The sequence below is a fragment of the Myotis nattereri genome (genome assembly GCF_964212035.1).
Source record: "Myotis nattereri genome assembly, chromosome: 18".
Lineage (NCBI taxonomy): Eukaryota > Metazoa > Chordata > Mammalia > Chiroptera > Vespertilionidae > Myotis > Myotis nattereri.
Genome location: NC_138093.1, coordinates 37721047 through 37738509, shown reverse-complemented (window position 1 = coordinate 37738509; position 17463 = coordinate 37721047). Strand labels below are relative to the sequence as shown.

Below are 17463 nucleotides of genomic sequence, written 5' to 3'. Positions count from 1 at the left end.
GCTGGAGAAGAGGAGACTCTAGGCCAGGGGTGGGCAAACTTTTTGACTCGAGGGCCACATGGGTTCTTAAACTGGACCAGAGGGCCGGAACAAAAGCATGGATGGAGTGTTTGTGTGAACTAATATAAATTCAAAGTGAACATCATTACATAAAAGGGTACGGTCTTTTTGTTTTTTAGTTTTATTCATTGCAAACGGGCCGGATCTGGCCTGCGGGCCGTAGTTTGCCCACGGCTGCTCTAGGGTCATGTCATAGGTCCTCACAACCTTCAGGTACTGTCATATGGGCCCAGCTGGAGTGGCTCAGTGGCTGAATATCAACCTATGAACCAGGAAGTCACAGTTTGATTCTCGATCAGGGCATATGCCTGGGTTGCAGGCTGGATCCCCAGTGTGGGCGTGCAGGAGGCAGCCGATCAATGATTCTCATAATTGATGCTTCTGCCTCTCTCTCTCCCTCTCCCTTCCTCTCTGAAATCAATAAAAATATACTTTTTAAAAATACTGTCCTATGGAAGAGAAGTAGATTCATTTTATGCAACTTCAGAAAGAAGAGCTAGGACCAATGCTTAGAAGCTATAAAGAGGAGATTGCAGTGCAGCCTAAATAAGAACTGCGTGCATCTATTTATTTTATTCATTCAAGAAATTCATGTGGAATGCCTACTATGTGACGAGCACCAGAGACAGAGTCATGATAGACTCAGTTCCTTCTGGCTGGTGGAGGAGCGCTACACAGGCAGACAGTGTCACACAGCAGAAAGGGCCCCTGTGTCTGCCTGGGGAGGGGCAGAGGAAGGGGGGCGGGGTTCAGGGGGCGGTCAGGCAGGTCAAGGGCACCATAAGTGTCCACTGAGGATATTGCACATTTGACAACTGAGAACCCATTTGACCAGAATAAAGGAGGCTGACAAGTTACTTGAACCTCATCAGGTATGGTTTCTGGCTGACGAGGCCATGTAGATGCAGCCTTAATAACCGGTGGCTGCGAGATAGGTGGTGATTTATCATTCACGGAGCACAACAACCCTGCCAGGATGGGTCTATGATCCGTTTTAGAGTTGGGTTAACTAAGGCGCAGAGCCGTGAGCCTCGCCTAAGGTCACGTAATTATCATCCAGATGGAGAAGGGGCCAGGATTCAGTCCAGGAGCCCAGTGCTGTGCACTCACGCTTCCCGGAGCGGCCGAGCGGGCACTCGGCCACCCTGGTGATGAGCTGCTCTGCCCCATGAACAGCCGTGCGTTGGGGCCCAGCTCTGGGTCTCTGCTGAAATGTTTCCTAGCTCCTGCCCCTCCGCAGATTGCTTGGAGCTTTTCTCAGTTTCCCTCACACTTGAATCCTTAAGCCAGACAGTTTCCTGCTCTCTGCCTGGGACTTCTCTCCTGGTCCTCCCCTCGGGCCCCAGCCCGCCCCTGTGTCTTGATCTTGCTTCATATTCTCTTATTTCCAAATCTCTGCAGCCCAAGATTGGCTTGAAATTGGGATTCCTTGGGCTTCATCCGTGGTCCTTAGGTTTCTCTGATGTTGATGAGACAAAAAAATAAAATGAAAGAGGGTGAGACACCAAAAAAAAAATGTAAATAAGAAGATAGAAGGAAGAAGAATGGGACAATAATAATAAAATGTGCCTCTGGCTGACTGTCTCTAAAGAAGGACTATAGTATCTTCATTTTACCAATGGGGAAACTGAGGCACAGAGAAGGAAAGCACGCTGCCCCTGATTGGGGAGCAGAACTGGCTACTGAGCCCACATGTTTAGCCATTGTGTTCTGCTGCCTCCCTTAAGCGGAAAAAGGAGGAAAACGACTAGGGAAGGAATTCGGTCTGTTCAGCGTGATGTTTTTGAGCCTCCAGTGTGCCGGGGCCATGGGGGAGGACAGTTCCTGCCCTCGGTGAACTCCCAGCTGCAGAATCACAGAGCATCAAAGCGGAAGAGACCTCAGAGGTGTCGTTCAAATTGCAACCCAGGGAGCTGAAGTGAAACACCTAAGGAAGGAAAAGGGAATGCACACCTTTGCACACACAAAAAGGACATAAAACACACAAGTCAGCAGTTCACCGCGGCCCTTAACAAGCACAGCTGAGCGTCTGTTACAGTGAGAATTGCGCTGGATGCTGCCACAGGTGGGAGGCAAAGTCTTTGACCCACAGCTGGAGGAGGAATTGCCAGGGGAGGAAGTGGTATGGTACTGACTGAGAGAGTGCAAAGCATTTCATGTCTCTGAGAAAGAATGAGCAGCCCAATTTCATAGGAGCAGAGCTTACTTCTAAGGAAGAAGTGAAAGGTAAGGTAGAGATGCTAAGGGATGTCATACAGACCGAGTTCAGAGATATCAAGAGAAGCCGTCTATGGGGCTTATTAGGGAAGACTTCCTGGAAGAGGAGCCTTTGGGTTGCATTGAAGAAAAAGAAAAACTTGGATTAGCAAGTGAGGAGGCAGAATGAATAAAATACTTGTAGGGGAAGGTGGTGTAGGGGTTGGAAAAGGAGGAGAGTCAGTTCAGTACAACAGACGTCAATTGAGAGTCTACTAAGAGCCAGCCACCCTTGATCAGTATAAGGATAAATTAAAAATATAGCATCTGTCGCCCGGCCGGCGTGGCTCAATGGTTGAGCATCGACCTATGAACCAGGAGGTCATGGTTTGATTCCCGGTCAGGGCACATGCCGGGTTGTGGGCTCGATCCCCAGTATGGGGTGTGCAGGAGGCAGCCAGTCGATGATTCTCTTTCATCATTGATGTTCTCTCTCTCTCTCTCCCTTTCCCTTCCTCTCTGAAATCAATAAAAATTATTTTTAAAATATGCAGCATCTGTCCTCAAGACTGGGGTTTCAAGGAAGACTCCTGGGGCACTAAGCCTGGATCGTGTCTTGAAGGATGAGGAGGAAGGAACCAAGTGGGGGAGCGGGGAGCATGCGGAGGCAGAGGGCAAAGGTAGGAAGCAGCTTGGAGTGTGCAGGCATGCCTGACACTGCGGGATTTCCAGAAGGTGCAGTGCACATTGCAGAGAGCAGAAGACGCTGCTGAAGGTGATTAGGACCTAACCTAATTTGAACTTCATCTGAAGTGACTGGGGAGCCATTAAAGGGTTTTTCACAAGGTGATGAAGTTAGATTTGTGTTTTAGAAAGATCATTCTGGCAACTGTGTGCAGAGTGGATGTACTAGGAAGTGAATCAGGCTGGAGGCAGGAGAAGCAATTAGGAGGTTATTGCCATAGTTCGGGAGAGCGATGGCTAAGACTTCAAGGGAGTCTGTGTGGAAAGGGAGAGGGATGGGTAAAATTGGGGCATTTAGGGGCGATGTTGGTAAGAGAGAGGAGAGGGTCTGGGGTGAGAGCCCGGTTTGAATGCGGGTTGGGAAGGAACAGGTCATTGGGTAAAGATCAAGGGAATGAGGCTGAAGATGCCTGGTTCACAGGAGGCTTGCGAGCCAGGGCCAGAGCAGTCACAGTCTGCATGGACTGAGCTGGTCTCAGAGGCTGGTGAGCAATTCTTGGAAATCCCTTGGGTGAAAACCAAGGACTTGGCAGTTTTCCAGGTTGAAGCCAAAACTCAGTGTCTGGAGGAGGGGGTTGGGGAGAGGGGTGTGGGTGTGCGTGTGCACATGTGTGTGATGAGTGGTTAGAGAGAGTCTAGAACCTTTAGCCTGGGTTCCAGGGACTGCTACAACACTGACGTGTGCTGTACCTCAGGCCGCAGCACTGCCCCGCACCAGCCACCTCCTGGCCAGACAGAGGACCAGCCCAACCCCCTCCATCCAGGGCTCTGCAGGACTCGGGAATCAGATGGAGGATGTGGACGCACACAAACACAGGAGTCGCTCAACAGATGCTCTGCGATCAGGGACCTTTATGGTGACAGGGAACTGGGTGGGGGTGGGAGAGGAGATGGCGCCTGATTAGAAGTCCCAGCAGACCAAGTTCTGCTTCCGGTTTAGCTTTTGAGCAGCTCTGTGCCTTTGGGGCACTCACTCCACCTCTTTGGGCCTCGGGTTTTTCGTCTGGATCAGGCCAGTTCCAATCACTTTCTGAAGAGTGCTGTCCATTCAACACTTCCCTGGCTTCACTCTCTAAACTTTTCCAAGTCTCTTCTTGATTCTCAGAAACTTGAGAGCAGGAAGTCCATGCCTCCCTTCCCCTTCTCCTGCCTTCACATAAACTTCACTGGGGAGAAAGAACATCTGCTTACCACTGTCCAGGACAAAGGCCCCTCCCTCCTCAGCCTTCAGTGTGGCTAGAGTGCCCTCCGCTATTCTGATGGTGGACGTGGAAAGGACGCTGGAGCGTGGACAGCAGGGGCACACAGACAGCAGCCCAGTGTGGCTGGAAGGATTGCTCACACTTAGACTCGGTGTCTTCATGATCCTCCTGCCTCTGTGCCTGCGCCCATGCTGCTCCCTCCGCCTAAAAGGGCTTCCTCCCTTCCATGGCCTTTCTGGAAGCAAAGGGAGGTGTGAGAACCCTGACTCCCAGCTCCTCTTTCTGTCTTTTGTAATTTATAATCACAGAGGATGTTATTAGTAGTAGCAGTAGTAGAGGTATGAGTAGTAGTAGTAATGGTTCATGGTCACACAGCAAATGACAGGGCTGACATTAATGAAATAATAGCAATGAGACAACAGCTAATATTTTAAAGTGTTTACTATGTGTATGTCATTTAATCCTCACAACTGTCGACATTACCAACGACCAACACACAGCCACAGCAATACCTACGCTAGAGTAACTGTCACTACACTTGACTGATAGGGACATAGTAGATGGATACTCCCCCTCTCTTCTCCCTCCCACTTTCTTCTCCCTCCCACTCTCTCCCTTCCCTTAACTTATTCTTCTTTCTTGCTTACTCTTTCTCTGGGAGTGTTGTCCCGTACACCAATAGGTTGCAGAAGGCGACTGGTGGATGTTCTCTCTCTCTCTCTCCGCTCTCTCTCTCTCTCTCTCTCTCTCTCTCTCTCTCTCTCCCCTTTCCACTATCTCTAAAATCCATACAAACATATCCTTGAATAAGAGTTACATTAAAAACTAATCATAAGGACATCAGTGACCCAGCCCTTCCATAAATGCCCAGAGCTCCAGCCATGCGCCCTCTTCCTTAGACTGTCATCCACTTCCCTGCCTTTGTCGTTATTGTTCTTTGTGCCTCGTATCCCTTTGCTTTCATATTTGCTGGTTCGAGGCTTAATTGTGTCCCTTGCACAGCCCCCTCTCATATTCCCTGCCTCCTCTTTCCCTACCACTGGAAGTAATCACCTCGCCCCTGAACACCAAAGCTGATGACTGGCCTGAGCCTGCTGCTCAGCAGAAACTCTGTCACATAGTAGGTCCCCAATTAGAATAGAGTAGAATTGAACTTGGTGCTTTCTTGGTGTCCAGGTTCCAGAGTTCTTCCAGCTTTTGCTGGAACCACAGATGGAAAGGTAGGTAACCAAGGAAGTGATGGGAACGGGTTGGAGTGGAGGTGAGTGAGGGTGGAGGCAGAGGGCAGACTGCTTCATCTTGACAGAAACTCTCCCACAGAGGTTATAAACAAGAGCTTTTCCAAGCCAGGCCGTACGTAGCTCTAGTAAAGAGACTTTCCTTACACAATTATGGCGCTTCAGCAGGACCTGGGCAGACCATCGTCAACAGTAGACAGCAACTTTCAAACTCTCTTCTTCAATGGACTACCGAAGTCATAAAGCCCCTTGAAAGTGCAACGAAGCCCTGGTTTTATGCTCGGAGGAGGCAGGGTGTGGAGCGAGGGCTGCCATTGCGCTGGAAGCATGTTGTGAGCAACTTCACAAGCTTGCCTTCACTTTCAGGCAGTGCCGTGAAAATGGCAGAATTCTCCATCTGCAGAGCCACAGTCTAAAACAGGACCTGCTTTTTTGAGGGATGCCATCTCAGGGGTGACACTGGAAGATCCAAATTGCCCGACATGCTGGTAACCAATGATTATGGGTCCGCTCCCCACAGGTGTCTGGGCTTAAGGGAGTCCAGTCTATGTTGAAAGTGGAGAGGGAGGAAAGGACATAAGAACCAATTTTAGTTTTTCACAGCACAGGGTGTTTGTGCCAAGGTGGCGAATATGTGTCAACAGCAAGGGATGCCTCCTTTGGGGAACCAGAGGGAGTCATTCAAAACTAGAAGGGAAAGGTGTTTTTCCCACATGAATCCAGCTTGGAGACTTTCTGTTAGTGGCATATGTCCTTCCCAAAAGCACCAATGAAGTGTTCCGTAAAAGTAAGAGGAAACTCTGCGTTTTTCTAAAACTTGAGTAAAAGTAGCATTTCAGGCTGCACAGTCAGCAGGAGCGCAGCGTTCCAAGACGCACACACGCCACTTGGCATCTCCCGCGCCCTCAGCTTCCGTGGCTGCTCCGTGTTGGCGTCTCCATTCTCGGCGGGTAACTCCAGCCTCAGCTTTCCCCCTCTCCCCTTTGGGTGCCTCCGCTCCCTTCTTTTCAGGGGCCTTTGTAGGCGTGGGCCCCGGCTTTGGAGGAGCAGGTGTAGCAGATAACCTGGCACATCCCTGGGGTCTGTCCTTCACCTTGGCTTTGTCTCTTAGCGTCCCTTTCAGCCTTTCTCTTGGGCATGATGGTGATGGCACCAAGATTTTTGGCCAACAAGTTGCCTGTGGGTGTTTATGGAGATCATCATTACTACTCAACCTAAGTTTGCGCCAGAAATTCCTCACGGTCCTCGGAACGCACTCCCGGGCACACCTTCCCAAGAGTCGGAGGCGCCTTACAGATCTGCCCGGCACGTGCCCTTCCGAGGGGAAGCCAGGCCTGAGGGCTTAGATTCAATCAGGTGCCAGCTCTGCCTCTCAGAGCCTGTGGCTCGGCCCTAGTCTCCCTGGGAGTCAATGGCTGGAGTCCACGCCCAGTTCCTCTGATTCCCAGAAGATGTGCTTTGTTACTCTCTCTGCTAAAATCTCCCCCCATCAAATTTCTGTTAGAATCCCTCACCCTCTATCTTCCTCCATTCCGTTTAATCCAACAAATATTTATTTATTTGTTTGTTAATCCTTACCCAGGGATATTTTTCCCATTGCTTTATAGGAAGGGAGGGAAGAAGTAGGAGAGAGGGAGAGAGAGAGAGAGAGAGAGAGAGAGAGAGAGAGAGAGAGAGAGAGAGAGAGAGAGAAACATCTATGTGAGAGAGACACATCAATTGGTTGCCTCCCATACAAGCCCCGACCAGGCCGGGATCAAACCCACAACCCAGGTACATGCCCTTAGCCAGGAATCGAACCCTTTGGTGTGCAGGCCGCCACTCTAACCACTGAGCAACACTGGCCAGGGCATCAACGAATACTTATTTTATCAACTATCTACCCCTACAGTAAGGCCTGTACTGGGGAGCATTGAAACAACAGCTGGGTAAGGTGATGGGGTGCGTTCCGTTCAGCATCCTCAGGGCTTTGTGCTCTCTGGCTGCCCCCTTTCTTGGCCCCTCCACTGTTCCTGTGTTCTCTCTGATGGAACTGGGCTCTGAGAGGCCGAGCTGGCACCTGGTGGAATCTAAGCTCCAAGAACCTGGGCCTGACACCTGCTTTCCCCCTGACTGAATGAGGAGGACGCAGCCCAGGCTGCTCCTGGACACGGTGGGAGTGAGGAGAGAGACCGGACTCCGGAGCAGAAGGAGCCCTCCTCAGCTCCTCTCTCCTGATGTCCGCTGTCACCACCAGCAGCTGTGCCGTCGCTCACAGCCACTCTCCTTGCCCCAGAGCTGGGGTCCCCGAGGGATGAGCTGGAGGTCCAGACCTGAGTCGCATAGATCTTTGCTGAGAGACTGAGGGGTCTGCATCAGCAGCCTGGGGGCCCCCAGACTCACGGGCAGACGCAGTAGCCCCCTCCCTGTGTCCTGGCTGTCCAAGCACCTCCGTGGGGACCAGCGCGGTTCGTTTGTGTACCTTCCAGACACGTCATTGGCACCTCGTGGTGTTGAGGGTCGTGTCGTTATGAGCAGAATGTATCTGGCACCGGGGCTGCCTGGGCCCCCTCCCGGCATCTCCTCTGGGCGCTGCGATGCTGAAGGCTGGCTTAGGAAAGAATCGAGCCTCCTGGCATTTGCGTCTACGAGGCCCTGAGTTAAGGTTTTAATTGAAAATGAGTTCATCGCCTCCCCCGCCTAATTATAAGCTGCCCGCACGGCGAATGGAGTCCATGGACAGGGGCCCAGCCTCTCCAGGGGGACCAGGCTGGGTCCTGGGACAGGGACGGCAGTGATGGCAGCTTCCCTCCTCCGCAGGCTCCACGCGAGGCCTCTGTACCTACCACTGAGCAGGCGTTGGTCTTCACAGGCAGGACTCGCCCCCCCCCCCAACCCCCCCCCCCCTTCCCGCGCGCTCCTAACTGCCTGCTCCTGCCCGGTGGCTCTCCCATGGGGACAGGATGCAGCTGAGCGCCTGCTTCCTCCCTCGGCCCGAGGCACACTCCCCAAGCCCCGGCCTGCCCAGTCCTTTCCTTCCAGCCCAGCTGGGCACAACCAGTCCCTGTTGTCAGTGCCATTCCGCTTGGCACCTCCGGCCTGCCTGGAGGCCACTCCCCCCACCCAGGCTACTGAGGCCCGGCCTTCCTCCCTGCCTCCGCCACAGCCTGCTCTGGACCGTCCTCTTCTGCGAAGGCCCATCACCCATCATTCCCTGCCCTGTGTCGCTCCTCGGGTTCCAGCATCCTTCGCCCTGGGTGACCCCTCCCCGAGGCAGGGTAGGCGCTGCACCTGGGGGTAGGGGTGGGGCTGCGTGCTGCAGCAGTGGCCTGGGGGTAAGAGACTGTGTCCCAACTCCGTCTGCCTTCTCTGGGGGCTCCTGAAGGTTTGATCGCCGTGGGAGAGGCAGGGGTCAGCTTGGCCGCCTCGCCCGGGCAGGGCCCGAGTGTCTGGTTCAAGGCCGCAGGTAGAGGAGAAGCACCAGGACCTGCCTCGCGAGTGCCCGGGACGGCCACCCTCCGCCGCCCTCCCTGGCCCCCGGCTACATGTCACAGCTGTCACATTTGGTTCCAACAATAACTCCCCTGCCGGAGAGCAGAAGGAAGAATTCATTTCCCAGCTCCAGCTGGGTGGCTGTGAAATATGATTTCTAAAGTGTTAATAATGCATCACGTTTAGATAGCACTTTACATCTTCCAGAGCGGCTGCTGGGCGGGGCTGGCAGCCGGGGCGTGGGGCCGCGGGCCTCGACCAGGTTTCTTTCAGGACATTTATGTGCCTAATCCCAGGTGCCTGGTTGCTCTTTCCGAAACAGAGGCGTCCTTCCGTCTTGGCTTTCTGCTAGGGTGTGGAGGGTCCTCACCTGGGCCCCCCCCCCCCCCCACACACACACACACACTGCTTCCAGACCTGCGTTTCTCCTTCCGGTACCTTCTGGAAAGGCCCCAACAGTTTTGCTCATCAAACCCTAGGAAAGTGCCTGCTGGGTGCCAGGCCTGGGAGGCAGAGGGGCCACTGCCTTTGGGCCGTTGGGTGTGGATGGGATAGAGGCGTGAGTCCCGCTCCCAGCGCCGTGGCCTAAAGTGACGGCAGCTGAGGGGTGACACTCCTCTCTGCTCTCTTTGGGGTCTGGGCGGTGTTGGGTGCTCTCTGCAGGCTGCTAGGGCTTCGAGGGGACCCCGCTCATTTCTGTGGACCCGGTAGTCTGTTCAGAGCCACCGAGCCTGTAGGTTCTTTGACCTTCTAAGACAGTGGTTCTCAACCTTCCTAATGCCGCGACCCTTTCATACAGTTCCTCATGTTGTGTTGACCCCCAACCAAAAAATTATTTTCGTTGCTACTTCATAACTGTAATGTTGCTACTGTTATGAATTGTAATGTAAATATCTGATCTGCGGGATGTATTTTCATTGTTATAAATTGAACATAATTAAAGCATAGTGATTCATCACAAAAACAATATGTAATTATATATGTGTTTTCCGATGGTCTTAGGCCACCCCTGTGAAAGGGTCATTCGACCCCCAAAGGGGTCGCGACCCACAGGTTGAGAACCGCTGTTCTAAGACCTCCCATCATGGCCCCTGTGCCTTTCACAGGTGTTATAAGTACCCCCATTTTTCCAGGGCTTTCCACAGACCTAGACCATTCCCCTCTGCCCCTGCCACCGAGCCACTGCCCGCCTGTCACTCCGGAGGTTCGGATATGTCTCCATCTCCCAGCCTCCATCCAAAGCCACTGCGCCCAGAAAGCCCTCTAGAGCCATCAGAGGAAAAGAGAAGACGTACGGTGGTTATGGGGGGCTACCCCGAGTTTTCCCATTGTTCCCACCCAAGGGACAGCCGCCCTTGACACACTGGAGAACCGGCATCGCGCCCCTCGGAAAGTATGTGGAAAGTCTATTTCTGTAAAAGATTAACTTTTAGGAGCCCTGAATTTCTAGTTCCTATGAGTCACCAACTGTGTTTGCGGCATCGTTGGGCCTCAGCGTCCTCATCTGAAAAGTTAGGCCTTTGGAAATGTGGTCCCCAGGGCTTTCTGGAACATTCTTGGATGACACTCCTCCTTCAGGCAATTCCTTGGTGGGTGATTAGGTAAAGAGAAGAAGCCCTTGATAAGCATGCAGTTGCCTTCTGGCTGATTGATCTCAGGGAGCCGGCTGAACGCTGTGTTAAGGGGGAAGGGGGCTCGCCTGTGCTGGGTCATGTCTTCTGCGATCGGTTGCTCCTGTCTGCAGTTGTGTCTGTGGCTGGTGGGTCTGGCCCGAGTGGAAGCTCCCGGAGGGGCAGGTCTAGGCTCTGCCATTCTGTTTGCACATCCTCCTCCCCGCAGCCGGGTGCTGACTCACAGCTTTGTGGGGCTGGGGTGAGAAGCACGCCTCCCCTCACCCTCCGTCCTTCCGACTCTCACCCCTAGGAAGACAATTCCTCACCAAGTTTTCCCAACAGAAAACTGCTGTTCCGCTGACACCACAGCTGACGAGTTATTAAAAATCCTTCATTATTATTCTGTCTTTCTCTCTCCTTTCTCCCTGCCCCGCCCCCGGCTTTCAAGGCCCATGTCTGTCACCGAGAAATGCCTGGAGGCCCCTCTCCAAGCAGAGGCAGTGGCCCCTGCGGGGGTGACAGCTGGCCAGAGGCAGCGGGTCTCACCCAGGGCCCCAGGGTGCGGGGGGGGGGGGCGGGAGGTGGGGATGGGGGGGGTCTCGGCGGAGGGCCTGGTCCTGATTTTGGCAGAACTCGGGGAGCTAGCAGGTGCGTTGGTGCCCAAAAGGTCTTTATACCACAAAGTGGTTGGAGAGGGATTGACAGCCTCCTTGGGAGACGTGTCTGAGGTGAGCACCTTCCAGGTGACATCAGAGAGTAACAGACCTACTCCATCATCCCACGCCCGGAGCTGGGGTCCAAACCCAGCTCATCCACCGCACGCCCCAGTGATCAGATTGAGCTGCAGCAAGAACAGAACAGAATACTCAGCTCCCTCCCGGGCGCCATGGCCACAAGTCCTGAGAGATGGGGGAGCCTTGCTCCTTGGAATTTCCAGGAGGGAGGGGCAGGGCCAAGAGGGAGAGGTGTCTGCTTCAGAGTCCTGGGGCAGTAGGCAGAATCTCCCAGCACCCTCCCCATGCGGGTTCCCAGGGGCACCCCGTGAAGGGCTCCTGGGCCCTGTGTCTGAGCAAGGGATCCCAGGTCACAGCTGTGAGCGGAAGAAGATCGCTCTGCCTCCTGACATGGGGTCTGTTCCCTTATGTGTCCCTTTTCTCTCTGCTCAAACCGGTCTCCTCAGCTCTAACTCGCTCCTCCTGGTGTCACCAGCATCAGGTTCCTTTTGGCCTGAACCTCGTAGCCTTGCTCGGCCACTTTCTAGGACCCAGCTCCCGGGGCAGAAAGCTCGGGGTGTCTGGGTTGGAGACAGGAATCACCTTCCATAATGAGCCTGAAAGTAGAGGGGCCTCCATGGCCACCTTGAACTGGCCTCCAGGTTGAGCTGATAGCTTTTGTGCGTCTCTCCCTTTGCTTGCCCAGATGAATTGTAACCATCTACCCAGGGGTCTGGGACTGAACATACTGAGATTAGAGTTAGTGAAGGGGAGTTGTCCCTATGGACAGTGGCCTTTAGGATTAGGGTAGGGATCGAGACAGAACTGGAGCTTGAGATTGACCAATGGCCAGTATGGGTACTGGGGTAGGCAAGAGGGGGACAGGCTTGAAGCAGGGGTGACTGTTAAAGATGGGGGCTAAGGTTTGGTTTATGTGCTCATTTTTTTCAATCAACATCTATTGATCCCTACTGCTGACCAGGCACTGAGGCTCATTTGAGATGGGAAGAAGCTCATGTTCTAGTTAGAATTTGGGGTTAGAGTGATTGCCAGGATGAGAGTTGGGGTTGAGGTTGGGTTAGGGCTTACTGCTGATGTAGGAAAGAGGATCAGATTAGTCAAACCGACACAGGCTGGTGTGGGGCTTCTGTGTAAGTTCCTTCTTCCAAGGCTCTGCTCCCTCCTTCTCTCCCCACCGCTCCCCCAGCTCGTCTCCGCTCCACGGCTTCCTGGACGCCCTGGAATCCATTTAATGACAGCAACCATCTGCCACCCTCAGCAATCAGCCTCTTCCCCTTTCCTCCTGCATCCTCCTTCCCCTTTCCTGGCAGGAGGCCTGCCTTCTGCATTCCAAGGGGTGGGGCCTGATGACTCCTGTCCTCTCAGCTCAGGCTCTGGGAGTCCCTGAGCCTAGTCCTTCATCTCCATTTCTGTGGGTCACAGAGGAATTACATGTACCCCAGGCCCAGGCTTTCACACTTCCATCCTTCACACATTCTCAACCCTTCTGTCTCCAGTGGAGTTCCCAGGCCTCCCCCTTCCCCCCTCTTGCCCTAAAGCAATGTGTTCTTATCATTCCCGCTCTCCTCCTTTGATCCATTTCCCAGGGTCCCATTGGACGACCCCTTTGGCTCTTATTTCAGACTGCCCTTCCTCCTCCATCATCTTCCTTCAGAGAGCCTCCAGCCCCATCCCTCCAACTCACAGCCTCTTGGGCTGACACATGTCTTCTCATCTTCCCTCATCAGTCGTGTGATGTGGGGCAGAGCCCCCAGAGGACGCCTGCCTCTCTGGCTTCCCAGCCTGGAGAAGGTGGTCTTGTTAGGAAAAGACACAAGGTGCAGAGGAGGCTGGGGTAGAGACCTGTTGCATTCCAGGGTGAAGGACATGATTCCAAGGTCACCCTCTTCTTCCTCCGCCAGCTCCATGCCCATTGTGTAGGGGAAGGTGGGGGGGGGGGGGGGGAGGTGAATGAAAAGCCAGGATTTCAGGAGTGGCTTAGGAAGGAAGTTCCAGAATTATCTGAGCAAAGGTCAAACTGCTCCCATCCCCACCTTCCATTTTTGAGAATCTGCCCATAAACGTGGTGAAAGCCAGGTGTCCAGAGGCTCTGTTTGCTCCCCACAGTCTGCCCTGTCCCCGCCCCCCTCCTCTGCCCTTTCCTCTCTCTTGGAGCCCCATGTGCTCCCCTGAGAACCTCCTGCACCCCGCTCCATCCATCCTTCTGGGGACTGTGAGCTGGGTGGACTCATAGCATATGGGGGGAGGGGGGCAGACATAGACTGCTCCTTGGATTGCACGCGCCTGTCCCCCTGCAGGGGGATAACCAAGGAGGCATATTGGCTCCTCCAGGAAACGAGGCGCTAAATTTGTGTTGAGGTTGGAGTCACAATCAAAGGGAGCCCGTCCGCATGAGGCCTGGGCAGCGAAATGGGAGAGCATTCGGTTACTGAGGAGACTAGAGAGGAAGGAGGGAGAGACCATCCCGTTTCACTGGGAGCGTAACAGGGAGATGGAAAAGGAAAGGAAGGAATCGGAGAAGCAGAGAGCATGTGAGGGAAGAGTCAGGCTGCTCTCTCCCAGGGTCTTCTCTACCTGCACGTCCGTCCCCTCTGGCCTCTGGCCAGTCCCGAGGCTGACACTGGACACAAGACAAATGGGCAAGTAAGCAAGGTGGGGCTCCCCAGAGCAGCGGAATTCGGGGTGAGTAGAAGAGTTGAAAAGGGCATGTGTGAGGAGCAGAAGAGGGCGCGGGTCAGGCTGGTGTGAAGGGGAGGAGAGCGGGGAATCAGCACCTTCGTTACAAGCCCTCTGCAGAACGGGGGGCCCTCTGCAGAACGGGAGCACCCGGAGCCCACAGAGACCCAGCTTCCAGCCCAGCCTCCAGATCCAGTGTCACCAGCCCCGAAGGCTCCCCTCTGGCCCTTCCCCCCTGTGCCCTCCACCCCTGCCGATGGGGAACCTCCTCTCCAGCTGTTAGTTACCAGCCCCCCTCACAGGCCCCCCTGCTCCCTGCAGCTAGTGAACACCCGCCCCCTCGCACCTGTACGATGAACCAGGGTAGGCGGGTGGTCCAGCAGCTGGTCAGGGCTGCTTTTCCTGTAGCAGGACTTATCGGATGACCCTAACCTGGGGCCGCTAGAAGCGCCTTTGTGGGAAATCTTTTTAATGGAGATTAATTAGAAAAGCCTAGAGTCCTAGCTGTAGGCAAAGTGCCCATTCTCTGTTTTGGTGGTTACATATTAACACCTGTATGTAGATATGCAGTAACATACACAAGCTCACTAGACACATGAATTCAAACAAGGACACGTTATCTCAGCACACACACACATGACACCACAGAACACACACACACACACACACACACACTCACACCATCAAATAGCCGCCTTATTCCTTCTGATTCTAAAGAGATATAACCTCGGGTCCAATTTTTTTATGTGCCTGCATTCGAGGCACTTCCAACTGCTCACTGGTCTTTTATGTCTCTGCGTCTTGGCTCACACTGTTTCCTTTGGAATGCCCCCCCGCCCTCCCAACCCGCCGCCCATCCACCCCCAGTTCTCTGGCTGTTGAAATCCTTCTTGTCTTCAAGGCTCTATGCAATTTTAGTTAGTAAATGTATATTCTTGAATATCTACTGTGTGCCAAGCAAGGCCTCTGGTGTCCAACCAGTGTGACTGTAGAAAGGGCCTAGAGCTGCCTGGCCGGTGTGGCTCGGTGGTTGAACGTTGACCTATGAACCAGTTGGTCATGGTTCGATTCCCAGTCAGGGCACATGCCCAGGTTGTCAGCTCAATTCTCAGTGTGGGGCGTGCAGGAGGCAGCCGATCAATGATTCTCACCATTGATGTTTCTGTCTCTTTCCCTCTCCCTCTCCCTCTCCCTTCCACTCTGAAATCAGGAAAAATATATATAAAAAATAGAAAGAAAGGGCCTAGAGCTAACAAAGGCCGACAAGATATGGATCTCAGCTCAAGGGAAGACAGTATGGAAGCCAGGCAGGTGAAACATGCAATTTCCTCATTGGTCAAAGGTGCTTTCCTGTGTCTCGCTCCATCACGGTGCCCATTTGCTGACTGCCCGGGTACTTGAGTCTGTTGACTAGACTGGAAGCTGGGAGATGGCAGGACCAGGTTTGTCTTGTTCACTTTGAAGCCCAGAGCCCAGGATGGTGCCTGGTAGGTAGCAGACACTAAACACGCGTGTTACATGAATAAATGAGTATTGAACCGAGTAACTTTTTCTGAGTGCAGGTGCGTTGTCCGTTCATTATTAATTTAGGTAATCACGTGGCAGTACCTGTTATTTGCGAAGTCTTTTGTACTAGTAAATTTGGAACATGCACAACTAAGACACATCTGTTACCTCCCAATCTAGTCAGGTGAAAAGGAGCCAGAATAAAATACAGTGCCGTTACACGCTAAACAAAACAGGATTCTGTTCAGGTCCCACTGTATTTCATTGACGGTGCCTGCCTAACTGCCAGGGGACAAAAGCTTTTCTGACGTCTCCGACTTCCATCCTAGACCATTTTTGAACTGTTCTTTTCCCTGCAGATGGCTCTGTTCCGAATTCCTTCCTTTAAACTTCGCTGCTGCAAATCCCTTCGGTCCACCGCGATCGAACTGATACAAATTGATTATTTGATAGGCATGCATCCAAAGCAAGGAGACGATGTGTGCGGCGTGTGGCTAGAATTCTTAAAGTGCCGGGATGGGAAGGGACCCGGAGTGTGGCGCAGAGCCGCCGGATCGGCGCTGTCAGGTGCTTGTCAGCCCTGGTCTCCAACGCCGCCAGTGGTGGGTGCTCGCTGCCATGTACTATTAGAAGGTTCTTACACGAACGAAAAAATCTGCCGCCCAGGGAGCCACAGTCATTAATGTCTGTCCCGGGGGCTTGTAACGAAGGCTCCGTAATGGGGCCTGGGGACTCACCCGTGTTACCGGCGAGCAGCTCCTCTGCCAACTCAGCCTTCCTCAGAGGTGGGAGCCGAGAGCCGGCGCCGATTGAAAGAGCATCCGTGGGAGCCCGCGCCCTTCTGCACGAGCAGCTCCCCCGGCGCCTAAGTCAGAGCGTCCATCTTGCCAGTGCTGGGAGCCCGACTCTGGGAGGGGATGAAGATCTGACACCTGGATCTGCTGTTTTGCTTTTTAAAAATTTTTTTGATTTTAAGGGAAGTGATACTGGACACAGTGGGTCCGGGTCGCCTGTCACTACTTGAGCCAAATTGAGCAGAGACAGGGTTGAATCCTACGTGAGCGTTTATTCCTATCCTGCCGGCTGCGTGGAGAGCAGCGATCATCCTGTAAATTCGCTCTTCCTCTCCTACTGGCCGCCGGTTCCATGTGGGCGAGGAGGAAGGGCCGCTCGCAAGCGGGAGGGGCGGGATAAGGGCTGCAGGGCCCGTGGTCCACAATCTCCTGCCAGGATCCTGAAGTCCGCTGATCAGGCGGCTCACGTTCTATGGTGTGAAAACCCGCTCAGCCCGTTCCTGGGACCGCAGAGTGATCAGTATTTCCGACGCAAACTCCCGAAGTGGGTCAGGGTCCAGGCTCAGCAACCCCATCAAAGCCTGTCCTGTCCTGGGTTTGTTCTCAAAACGTATTTTCTTTCCTGAGCGATGGACCCATCTTGGCCCCACGGCGTCTCATCTTTTCACAGGCCTGTCTCCCCCCTTGTAGCTCGTCCTCCCCTTTCCCAGGGTCGGTAAGAAACCCTCGTACCTATCGTCTGTGGTCCTGTTCTGATTGCCTGTCCTTCCCCCATCAGAGGGGCCTGAGAGGAGGTGGAGAGATAGTATAAACTATAAAGCTCATTCGGCTTAGAAGTAGAGCAGTGACCTTAAGAGCTTTCATCTGGTATCAGAAGACCTGGGCTTCCCTCTGGCACTTTTGGGTTCAAGGTAAAGGAGAAGATGCCCTCCTTACCGTGGCCCAGCCCTCACTCTTCTGGATTTCTCAGGTGCAAGGCTGTGCCATCCTGGAGCTGTTTCTAAAAGTGCCAGGAGGCCTCTTTGGAGAGGGCCTGGGGACCAGCTTGCATTTCTTCCTGGGCATTGAGCCTATTGAGGGGACCCGGGGTCGGGGGTTGGGGGGTCATTCTGGCTACTTTCAGATTGTGCTCGGAAGCCATATTCCTGACAGTGGTGACTGAGAGCGTTAAAGCCGCCAGAGGGTGGCCTTCAGAGCAGAACTTGAACTTCTCTGTGGAGGCCTGTGCA

At 53.6% G+C, this 17463-nt stretch overlaps 1 protein-coding gene and 1 pseudogene across 2 annotated transcripts in view; one reads left to right on the top strand and one right to left on the bottom strand.

Annotated features, from left to right (window-relative positions):
• The window catches only part of KIRREL1 (kirre like nephrin family adhesion molecule 1), a 102950-nt gene that overhangs the window by 59202 nt on the left and 26285 nt on the right, over window positions 1–17463 (top strand). The gene's annotated exons all lie outside the window — the stretch shown is intronic.
• Window positions 6276–6579, bottom strand: LOC308534663 (non-histone chromosomal protein HMG-17-like; annotated as a pseudogene). The gene has a single exon. The product of its transcript is annotated as a non-histone chromosomal protein HMG-17-like (transcript).